This window comes from Mus pahari, chromosome 3 (assembly GCF_900095145.1).
Source record: "Mus pahari chromosome 3, PAHARI_EIJ_v1.1, whole genome shotgun sequence".
Lineage (NCBI taxonomy): Eukaryota > Metazoa > Chordata > Mammalia > Rodentia > Muridae > Mus > Mus pahari.
The window spans coordinates 18977857-18987528 of record NC_034592.1 but is presented as its reverse complement, the minus strand read 5'-3'; the positions used below and the strand labels follow the sequence as shown (position 1 = coordinate 18987528).

Here is a 9672-nt window from a genome sequence, read left to right as displayed (position 1 = left end):
GGAAGATGCCAGTGTAAGCACTGCCTCTGCTCCTTCCCGACAGACACAAAGCAGTGTTTTTCTGGAGGATTCTATGTGCTAATAAATTATTTGACAAAAAAAAAAAAAAAAAAAAAAAGTAAGCTGCAGAGGAAGAGAGCAGGAACAGGGGCATCAGAAGGGAGATCCTGCATTAGTCTCAAGAGGTGACAGAGCCACCACTGCCACCCAGACAACTGTTATTTTCTCTTTGTAACTGTTAAATTTAAAAATACTACAAGCTCCCACATGTACAGCATTCTGTACCCTGTAGCATGAATGGTTACCATGTTTCAATTATTTGGTTCTATCTGAATAGAGACAGGGTCTCTATCACCTTAACTGACCCTGACTCAAACGCAAAGAGACCCTCCTGCTTCAGCTACTCAGTGCTAGGATTTATGGCTTTTCATGTTTCTTTAGTAAGGAAAATGAGCAAAGCCAGCTATAGGATGAGAGCCCTGGTGTGGCTGCCAGCAGAGACCAATAGCGAGGGGATTGGCTTTTGGTTTTTCGAGACACGGTTTCTCTCTGTAGCCCTGGCTGTTCTGGAACTCACTGTGTAGACCAGGCTGGCCTGGAACTCAGAAATCCGCCTGCCTCTGCCTCCCAAGTGCTGGGATTAAAGGTGTGTGCCACCACGCCCGGCATATTCTCTTTTTCAAATACTGACCAGTTTCATTACACACATGATAGGTATAAAGTCAATCTCAGGAAAGAAAAAAAAACTACTTTCCAATATACTAAAAATGAAATCTGAGAAGCTGTACAGTCCGCTGTAAGAAGTCTTAAATTATCTCCAAGGAGAACATTAATGTTAGCAATGTATCTCTGACCACCTTGGCCATGAAATCAAGAGCTCAGTGGAAGAAGTAGAGTTTGATAATGGGATCAAGCTGAGGCGCTAGCACTGAACAAAGACTTTTAAATAACAAGACCGTCTCCCTCTGTAGCCCAGACTGGCTTGAATTCATAATCATATGCTTCCTGAGTCCTAGAATGACAGGTGTATACCATGATGTCTGGCTAGCTAGTGACAAGGATGCTTTCAAAAATGGAAAAGAAAAGGGTATGGTGGCACACATCTCTAATCCTAGCAACTGGAGACAGGGGCAAGAGGATCTCTGTGACTTTGAGACCAGCCTAGTCTATACAGAGTTTCAAGCCAGACAAGGCTTAGTGAGACCCTATTTCAATACACACACACACACACACACACACACACGCGTGCGCACGCGCGCACACACACACACACACACACCACATGCCTAAGTGATTTTAGTTGAGATGTTTTTATTTTCTATATCATTCTAATAGTACTTCTGAATCAAGACTTACCTTCCCAAGGACAAGAGAAAAGGCTGGGGGAGGCTCTGGAGGAAGAAAGGACTGATAAACCAAGTCCTTGGATTTCCAACCCACTGACAATGATTTGAATTTGACTGGTACATCAAAAGCTGTGAATAGGCACAAAAAGAGGAGAAGAAAATAGACCCAGCAGATAGGAAGCGCCTTCCTGCAGACAGCAGGGCAGCAGCAAGCTCAGGATGCTCCTAATCCTAATGTCCTAATCTGCTAGGACTCTGTAACAGGGTCAGTAGCACTGACAGTGGAAAAGATCAGGGCCTGTTTATTTCCAATGCCCTGCACACCTCAGCCAAGGGTCTGAGTAGAGAGACTGGGAGGATCCAGAACAACTCAGCCTCTGATGAGGGTAAGCATCAAGGCGAATGGCAGCTTCTATCACAGGCATACAGGACCAGAGAGCAGTCCAGTATTTTGCAGGAGGAAGGCCATGAGACTAAACTCTATAACAAAAAATGACATCTCAAAAGCAGATTGATCTGGAGAAAAGACAATTACAAACTTAACTTCAAGTAGTTAGTGGCCAAGGATAAGATAACCAGTCACATCCCAACTGGACAAAGTCTTTAAAACTAAAGAACTACAGTGTGTCCTGAAGAGGAAACATGAATTTTCCTGTCTGTGACAAAAAGCACAGGTTCCAATTCTGGCTCTGTCACTGGGACAAGCTGTATGGTGTCCCTAGATGAGCAATGGGTAGCCCTTCCTATCCCTGCTGACATGGCCCAGAGAATGTGTAGTTCTATGCGCATCATCAACTCCTATAGCAAGCACTACTGTCCTGGGGGTCACTACACACAAACATGAACTGTGTGGCCTGGAGATACTTTGGATAGCAACTCCACAGGCACCTACGTGATGATAAATGAGATACGCCCTTTCCTAGCCTCCTATTCAAGTAGAGGGAACTGTGGCTGGAGCCAGCAGTCCTCTCTCAGGCCCTTTCTTAGCTCCCCTGGCAATCCTAAAAGAGAAGGGGTCTGTAAGCTCCCTGTGCTGTCTAGCTTAGCACACATGCTCCGTAAGTTACCACGCACTCTGTACACTGGCCACGCCCATTGGAAGAAGGCATTTGTCAGCCCCTTCTCATAGGCGAGAGATTGAAGTAAAACTCCTGAGAGACGGGAGCCTTCCCCTGGAGGGCACGACTTCTCAGCTCCCCCACAACCTTCCATCAAGCTCCTCTAGCCTGTTATGAGACCCTGGGGCTTGAACAACCGTCCCTAGGTGTTTTCCAGGCTGACGGGGCTGAGCTCTGGGCCCATCTTAAATAAAACAGCTTGCTCTCAGCCAGTCCCGACATTAGCCAACAAGACTTAATTTTCTTCTTCCTCCTCTTTCTAACAATCTATTTTATGTCTATAGATGTTCTATCTGCATATAGCTTTTTGTAAGGTGCCTGAGGAGGCCAGAAGAGGGTGTCAGATTCACTGAGACTAGAGTTACTGATGGTTGTAAGCTGCCATGTGGATATTGGGGATCGAACCCAGGTCCTCTGGAAGAGCAGCCAGTGTTCTTAGAGGCTGAGCCATCTCTCCAGCTCCCTCTATTTTCTTCTAGCAAGGATCTAACGGCTTCCTCAAAGACAGTGCAGAGGATGCTACAGAAGCAGAGTATGAACTCCTCTCTCCACAGCACAGCCTCCTGGTAATAGACAGGCAGCCACAGGGAAAGCCCCCTCTGCCAAATTCCACAGCCATGAGCAGAAATCAGAAATCAGAAAGGAACCGTTTCGTTTTCTTTTAAAACATCCTGACTCTCCCCACCCTACACTCAAGACACTCAAACCCTCCTGCAGCCAAGTTGAAGTGGACACAGATATGTTCTGCTATGCTAGAACCTAGTCAGTACTGAGGTAAAGGCCAACAGCATGCTGGAACCATGGGCACAAACGTTTGCTGTAGACATCCAGAGTTAATCCCACAAGTGACAAAAGCTCCCCCAACAACTCTAGGCTCTCCAGTTTGGTAAAACCCTGTTAGACTGTGTAAGGCATGCCAGACAGTCCCGAGGGTGACTCGAGAACAGCAGGGTGAGCTGCAGATCAGATCTCGAGCACCACCAAAAGTACCCACTTTGTGGTGCTCAAGGATTGAAAATGTCTTCACAGCTGGCCATGGGACTAGCTGCAGTAGTGTGTGGGAAAGCTGACAAGGGCTAGCCTCGCCTGAGAAAGGGCCACTGACAATGCCCAGACACAGGCAGACAGTCCAAGAAGCGGCTCTCAGCATTGCGGGTAGCCTCACTGCTGACCAGGTCTGCCAAGGAAGAAGACAAGGGAGGAAACAGCACAAATCACAAATACCCACTTCCACAGTCGCGGGGCAGGAGACCCATAGCTGTCCATCTCCATTTACAAGCCCGCTCTTCTTTGTGGAAAAGCACCTTTTCCCCAGAGACTTGCTTCCTGAAAATACTTTGTCATGTTCAGAATTTAGCCATCATCTACTGGGCTTACAAGTTGCTCTTTTTAAAATATTTATCTATGTGAATATTTGGGTGCCTGAATGTGTGTCTGTGTACCATGTGTGCAGGGGTCCATGGAAGTGAGAGGTGGTGCTGCATCCCCTTATTGCTGGGAACTGAACTCAGGACCTTTGAAAGGACAGAGAGTGCTCTTAACCTCTGAGCCATCTCTCCAGTCCCCCTCCCAAGTTGTTTCTTATAAAGAAATGAAATATTAATCAGCCGTTGTGCACATCAGCCTAACTGCAACAGCAAAAGCTAAGGCTGTCCCATACTTGAGCCTCCACGATGTATGTCCAGAACATTGTGCACTGAAAAGACCATTTGGTTGAGAGTACATGTGGTTAAAGCAAAGACAAAAAAGACCAAAACACACTAGCAATTCTCACACTCAACAGGCAGACACTGACCACCTGGATCCTGACCCCAGCGTCTTGTGACATCTTACGCAGATACTCAAAGCTAACTCTTTTTGTTTTGTTTTGTTTTGTTTTGTTTTTCAAGACAGGGTTTCTCTGTGTTGCCCTGGCTGGCCTGTAACTTACTCTGTAGACCAGGCTTGTCTCAAACTCAAGACAGAGATCTGCCTGTTTCAGTCTCCTGAGTGCTAGGATTAAAGACGTGCCCACCACTGCCTGGCCAAAGCTAACTCTTAATGACCCATGGCCTATCCCTAAAGGGCGTTTTAAGAATGGATGCTCTGAAATTTAGTTAAGAACAATGCTTACTTATTTACCCAGATACAAACTCCATACAAATGGCACAAAAGACCATTAACTATTTTTGGTTTGTTGTTGTTGTTTTATTTGGAAACACTGTTTCAAATAGTCCAGGGTAGTTTGAAACAGTGTAGCTGAAGAAAACCTTGAATTTCTAATTCTCCTGCTCCAGCTCCGGAGTGCTAGCATTGAGTGGCCACACCCACTTCCTAGCCACTGTGAGCAGAGTGGCTCATCTGTAAGGACTCACCTACTGTGCTGTGTCCATCCACCCAATCTGGTCTGCTAAGTCCTCTAACTCTACCTCCCCTTGTCAACATTCATGGGACGATGCAGACTTTTTTTTTTTTGTCACTCATTGAAAGGCTATATGTCAGTTCTTATCTTAGGGGCTAAGTCTATCAACTCAAACAAGCTTTTTAAACAAACATAAGGAGAAGGAGCACATCCGTGATCCCAGCACTTGGGAAGTAAAGCCAAGTGAACCTTTGAGTTTGAGGTCAGCCTGGTAGGTCTTCAGAGGAGTTCCAGGACAGTCAGGGCTACACCTGTGGGGTGGCGGGGGTGGGGGTGGGGAATAAGGGAGAGGAGGGAGAGAGGGAGGGGACAGACAGACAGAGAAATAACAGAAAAGATCAAGTGGAAGAAGGTGTGAAGTGTCTTTCTTTCACATAAAAAGTTTATAATAGGGCTGGTGAGATGGCTCAGTGGGTAAGAGCACCCGACTGCTCTTCCGAAGGTCCGGAGTTCAAATCCCAGTAACCACATGGTGGCTCATAACCATCCCTAACAAGATCTGATGCCCTCTTCTGGAGTGTCTGAAGACAGCTACACTGTACTTACATATAATAATAAATAAATAAATCTTTTTAAAAAAAGTTTATAATGATTATATTCATAGCCATTAGGGTCCCAGCTACTAATAGCCCACTGCCCACAACGGATAAATGAATAAACATTTCTACAATAGAATATTACTTAGCATTGAAAAGTAGAAAATTGTTATTACATGCAACAAACTCAAAAGCCAGTCTTAAAAGGTTACACAATTTGAATGTGAAGGTGGATGCATGGGAGTGTGCACACGTATAAAGGTTTGCACACTTCTGTATACATGTATAGAACATCAAGTTCTATATTATCTTATTCTATCACTCTCTGCCTTATTCCCTTTAGACAACAGTGACTCTCACTGAGCAGGGCTGGCAGCCAGCAGGATGTAGTCATCCTCTTGTCTACCCCTGCAGCACTGGGGTTACCAGCACAGGCTGGGATCTAAACTCAGGTCCTCACTCTAGAAGAGCAAGTGGATTACCTGGGGCTGTCTCCAAGGCCCAGAACTATGAGAACACACTGAACCCTGCAGAGTGATTATTACACAAGGCTACAAATGTGTTAGTACTCAGGACACTGCTTATTCACCAAAAACACAACTTTCCTGATTACTGCTTTTAAAATCATGCTTTTTTGAAAGGAAAAGAATGAAAACTTATATTCTCCCCACCCTAACCCCCACCAAAAATAGGCTCTAGATTCCCTAGAAATAATGAAGAATTTGCTCAGTCCACAGCCAGCCAGTGCTATGTTGCAGTGAGAAAGGCTCATCCAAACAAGACTGCTTTTCCTCTCTGCACACACTGGAGATGTCGGTCAAAACTCAAGAATCACACCTCACTGATGACTTAGCACCTAGGACCCGGGCTTGATGATCAATCAATCAATCAATTAATCAATCAATCAATCCTCTCTCTCTCTCCCTCTCTGATTTATTTTGTCTGTTTTGCCTATATGTATGTATTTGCATCACATGTGTGCCTGGTGCCCTTGGAGACCAAAAGAGGATGTTAGCTCAGGTGATCGTGAGCTGCTGTGTAGGTTCTGGAGACTACAGCCAGGGTCCTCTTAACCGTGGAGCCACTCCATCACTCCAGACCTGGAGCGTATCAGTTCCTCTTGGGTCCTCTCCCTAACAGACATGAGGGAGGCAGCACACACAGAGAGCTGGATGTGCTTTATAGTTCCCCTCACCCCTACGGCATTAGAGCAAGCAATGGCAAATGAGATAGCCTTGAGGGAAGAAACTTCTCCAAAGGTATCTGACCAGTCTCTTTCATATAATCAAATAGGAACTCAGGAGCTGTGGTATCTAAACTGCTCTTCTGTGAGTCTCCAAGACATCACCTGTCTGTCCTGTTTATCACCTTAGTGAGGAAACTAGCCTCAGACACTAGCTGAAGCTTTGTAACAGACATAGACAGAGCACACCTCCAAAGCAGCACAGGGCAGAGATTTCCCTTGACTCCTAGAAATTGCTTAAAAACAAAACAAAGCTAGGGTCTCACAACCCATGTTGCCCTTGAATTTGGCTATATAACCAAAGATGACCTTGAACTTCTAGTTACAGGAGTGCCCAATTTATGGGGTGCTGAGAACTGAACCAAAGGCCTTGGGGTAGGCAAGCACTCACACTACCATGCAAGCTGCAGCCCTAGCCTCTTGAAATGCATTAAAATCAATGGGTTTCCAGGAGATACCAGGTGAATTACCGATCCCTTCAACACAGAGAAAAAGGCCCATGTTGGAGCAAGCACTTAATTTGTCAGGCTTGTGTCCCCGATGAGTTCTTCTGACCCAGTAAATTAAAGGTTTGCTTCACTGTGCAATTTTGAGTTGGGCTGACAGCCACACAAACTCATAGAATCCAGAAATCACCTGGAGCAAAAGCTACCCACAATGCATCAGAGCCCAATGTGGGCTTCACAAATTCAACTTCCACACAGGCTCATAAATAAGACCTTTGGAGACTGAGAAAAAGCCAGAAGAAAATGAAATGTGGTAAACAAGAGCTTTAGAGATGAGCTAGTGTTAACCTGAAGCAGCATCGCATTCCTGGAGGGAAAGCAAAGCAGCTATCTAGTCAGAGGATACACTGCCTCTGCCAGCGAGACGGCCTAGAGACCCCGTGAGGAAGTCTTGGGGGAAATCTCCAGAATCCCTAAATTCATGCCAAGACAAAAGAAGGGCTCTACAGCTCATGCCCTACCCGGGCCTGAGGAAACATTCCATGGCAGGGTCTACACAGCAAAGCTCTCTCTCTTTCAAGTTTCCAGGAAGAGCAACTGCCATGTCAGCACAGGTCCATCTATAATCTGCAGGGTTATAAACAACTCTGAGTCACTCTGGTCTCAGGCTCACCGCGTTACAGTCTCTCTCTTCCTCCCCATTCCATGTAGATGGAGCCACAGACCTCACCCTTGCTTCATTCCCTTCCACCTGGGAAAGAAATGCGACACAGATGTGCCCTGCCTCATGTCCCTTGTGACTGCAGTCAGTCACACTGCTCCAAGGTGGACAGCAGGAACGAGTTCAGAGGACTTCTGACTTCACTATCTGACTTCCCTATTGCAGGGAGACACCGTAGCACCTGCCAAACGACAGAGCAGCTCCTTGGGGTGCAGAAATCCTCTGAATTCTGTACAAGCCAGACTGATAAGGACTTCAGCTATGGAGAACTGGAATGGGGTAAGCCCACAGTCACATTTTCTTGGGCCACCTACAAACCTGCAACAGTCACTCACTGTCCCTCTGTGTCTGACCCAGCATCCTTGTGGCTCTGGGTAAATCCTTTGGACTGTAAGAACAGACTCCCAGGTACCGACAACCCCAATGTCACAGGCAACATCTGAAACCTACACTGATATCCCGGCTTTGCTGAAACCCACCTACCTGATGAGCCAGCCCACTGATGTATTTGGTAAATACCTTGATTTGGAACTTTATCAGTACAAAAACTTTATGAAAGTTACCACAGTGGAACATGGTATTAAGGGTGGCATAAATTCATTAGGCCATGGTCACTCATAATTGCTCCAGAATAAACTATCTCTTCTTTTTTTTTTTTTTTTTTTTTTTTTTTGAGACAGGGTTTCGGTTTCTCTGTATAGCCCTGGCTGTCCTGGAACTCACTCTGTAGACCAGGCTGGCCTGGAACTCAGAAATCTGCCTCCCTCTGCCTCCCGAGAGCTGGGATTAAAGGCGTGCGCCACCTCTTCTTCCTGTTGAGGTGAAAACTGTATTTGTATGGATGGCTGGGAAGGTTGGGCTTCCAGTCACACCTCTACTAAAACTTGCTTGTCCAGGTTTCTAAGTGGCAGTTTTAGAACAAAAGCCCAGGTTCTGGCAAATACAACTCTTACTATGGCACCCATTGCAACACTCCATTAAAAAGCCCAAACCAGGCCTGGTGGCACATACCTTTAGTAGAATACTCATTCAGGAAATTGAGGCAGGCCCATCTCTTATGAATTCAGAGCCAGCCTGGGACACAAAATAAGACCCCATCTCAACAAATAAAGCAAAACCATCACAATAATTTTTAATACTTTCAATTTCTGTGTTTGTACCTCTGTATGTGGCCACACATGTGGTGCAAGTGGCTAAGAACATGAAAAGAGGGGGCTGGGTCCTGGAGCTACAGGTAGGTACTTGTGAGCTTGGAATTTGGAATCAAACTCCAGCCTCTGGACAAGCAACCAGTGCTCTTAATCACTAAGCCCCCACAATAACTTTTAGTCTTTTAAAATACAATACTGCCAGGCAGTGGTGGTGCCACACCTACTGGAGACCTACATAAGGGCATTAGAAGAAGGAAGATTCTCTCTGCCTGCTTGCCTTGTGGAACTGAGCAACTGCTAGATCCTTGGACTTCCATTCACAGCTGCTGACCACTGTTAGGGAGTGGAACTACTGACTGTAAGTCATCAACAAATTCCCTTACTATATAGAGACTACCCATAAGTTCTGTGACTCTAGAGAATCCTGACTAATGCAAAAGTCCTGGGTTCTATAAGCAAGCAGGCTGAGCAAGCCATGGAGCAAGCCAGGAAGCAGCATCCCTCCATGGCCTCTGCTTCAGCTCCTGCCTCCAGGTTCCTGCCCTGACTTCCCTGTGTGATGAACTACAAGCTGTAAGATTTAAAAAAAAAAAAAAAAAAAAGCCTTTTTCTTCTACAAGCTGCTTTCAGTCGTGGTGTTTATCACTACAATAGAAAACTAAGACATATGGTGTGATCCTGTCTCAAAAAAAAAAAAAAAAAAAAAAAAA

General features: G+C 45.7%; 1 protein-coding gene across 1 annotated transcript in view; it reads right to left on the bottom strand.

Moving 5' to 3' along the window:
• Abl1 (ABL proto-oncogene 1, non-receptor tyrosine kinase) overlaps window positions 1-9672 on the bottom strand; it is a 110722-nt gene that overhangs the window by 88239 nt on the left and 12811 nt on the right. The window lies entirely within an intron of this gene.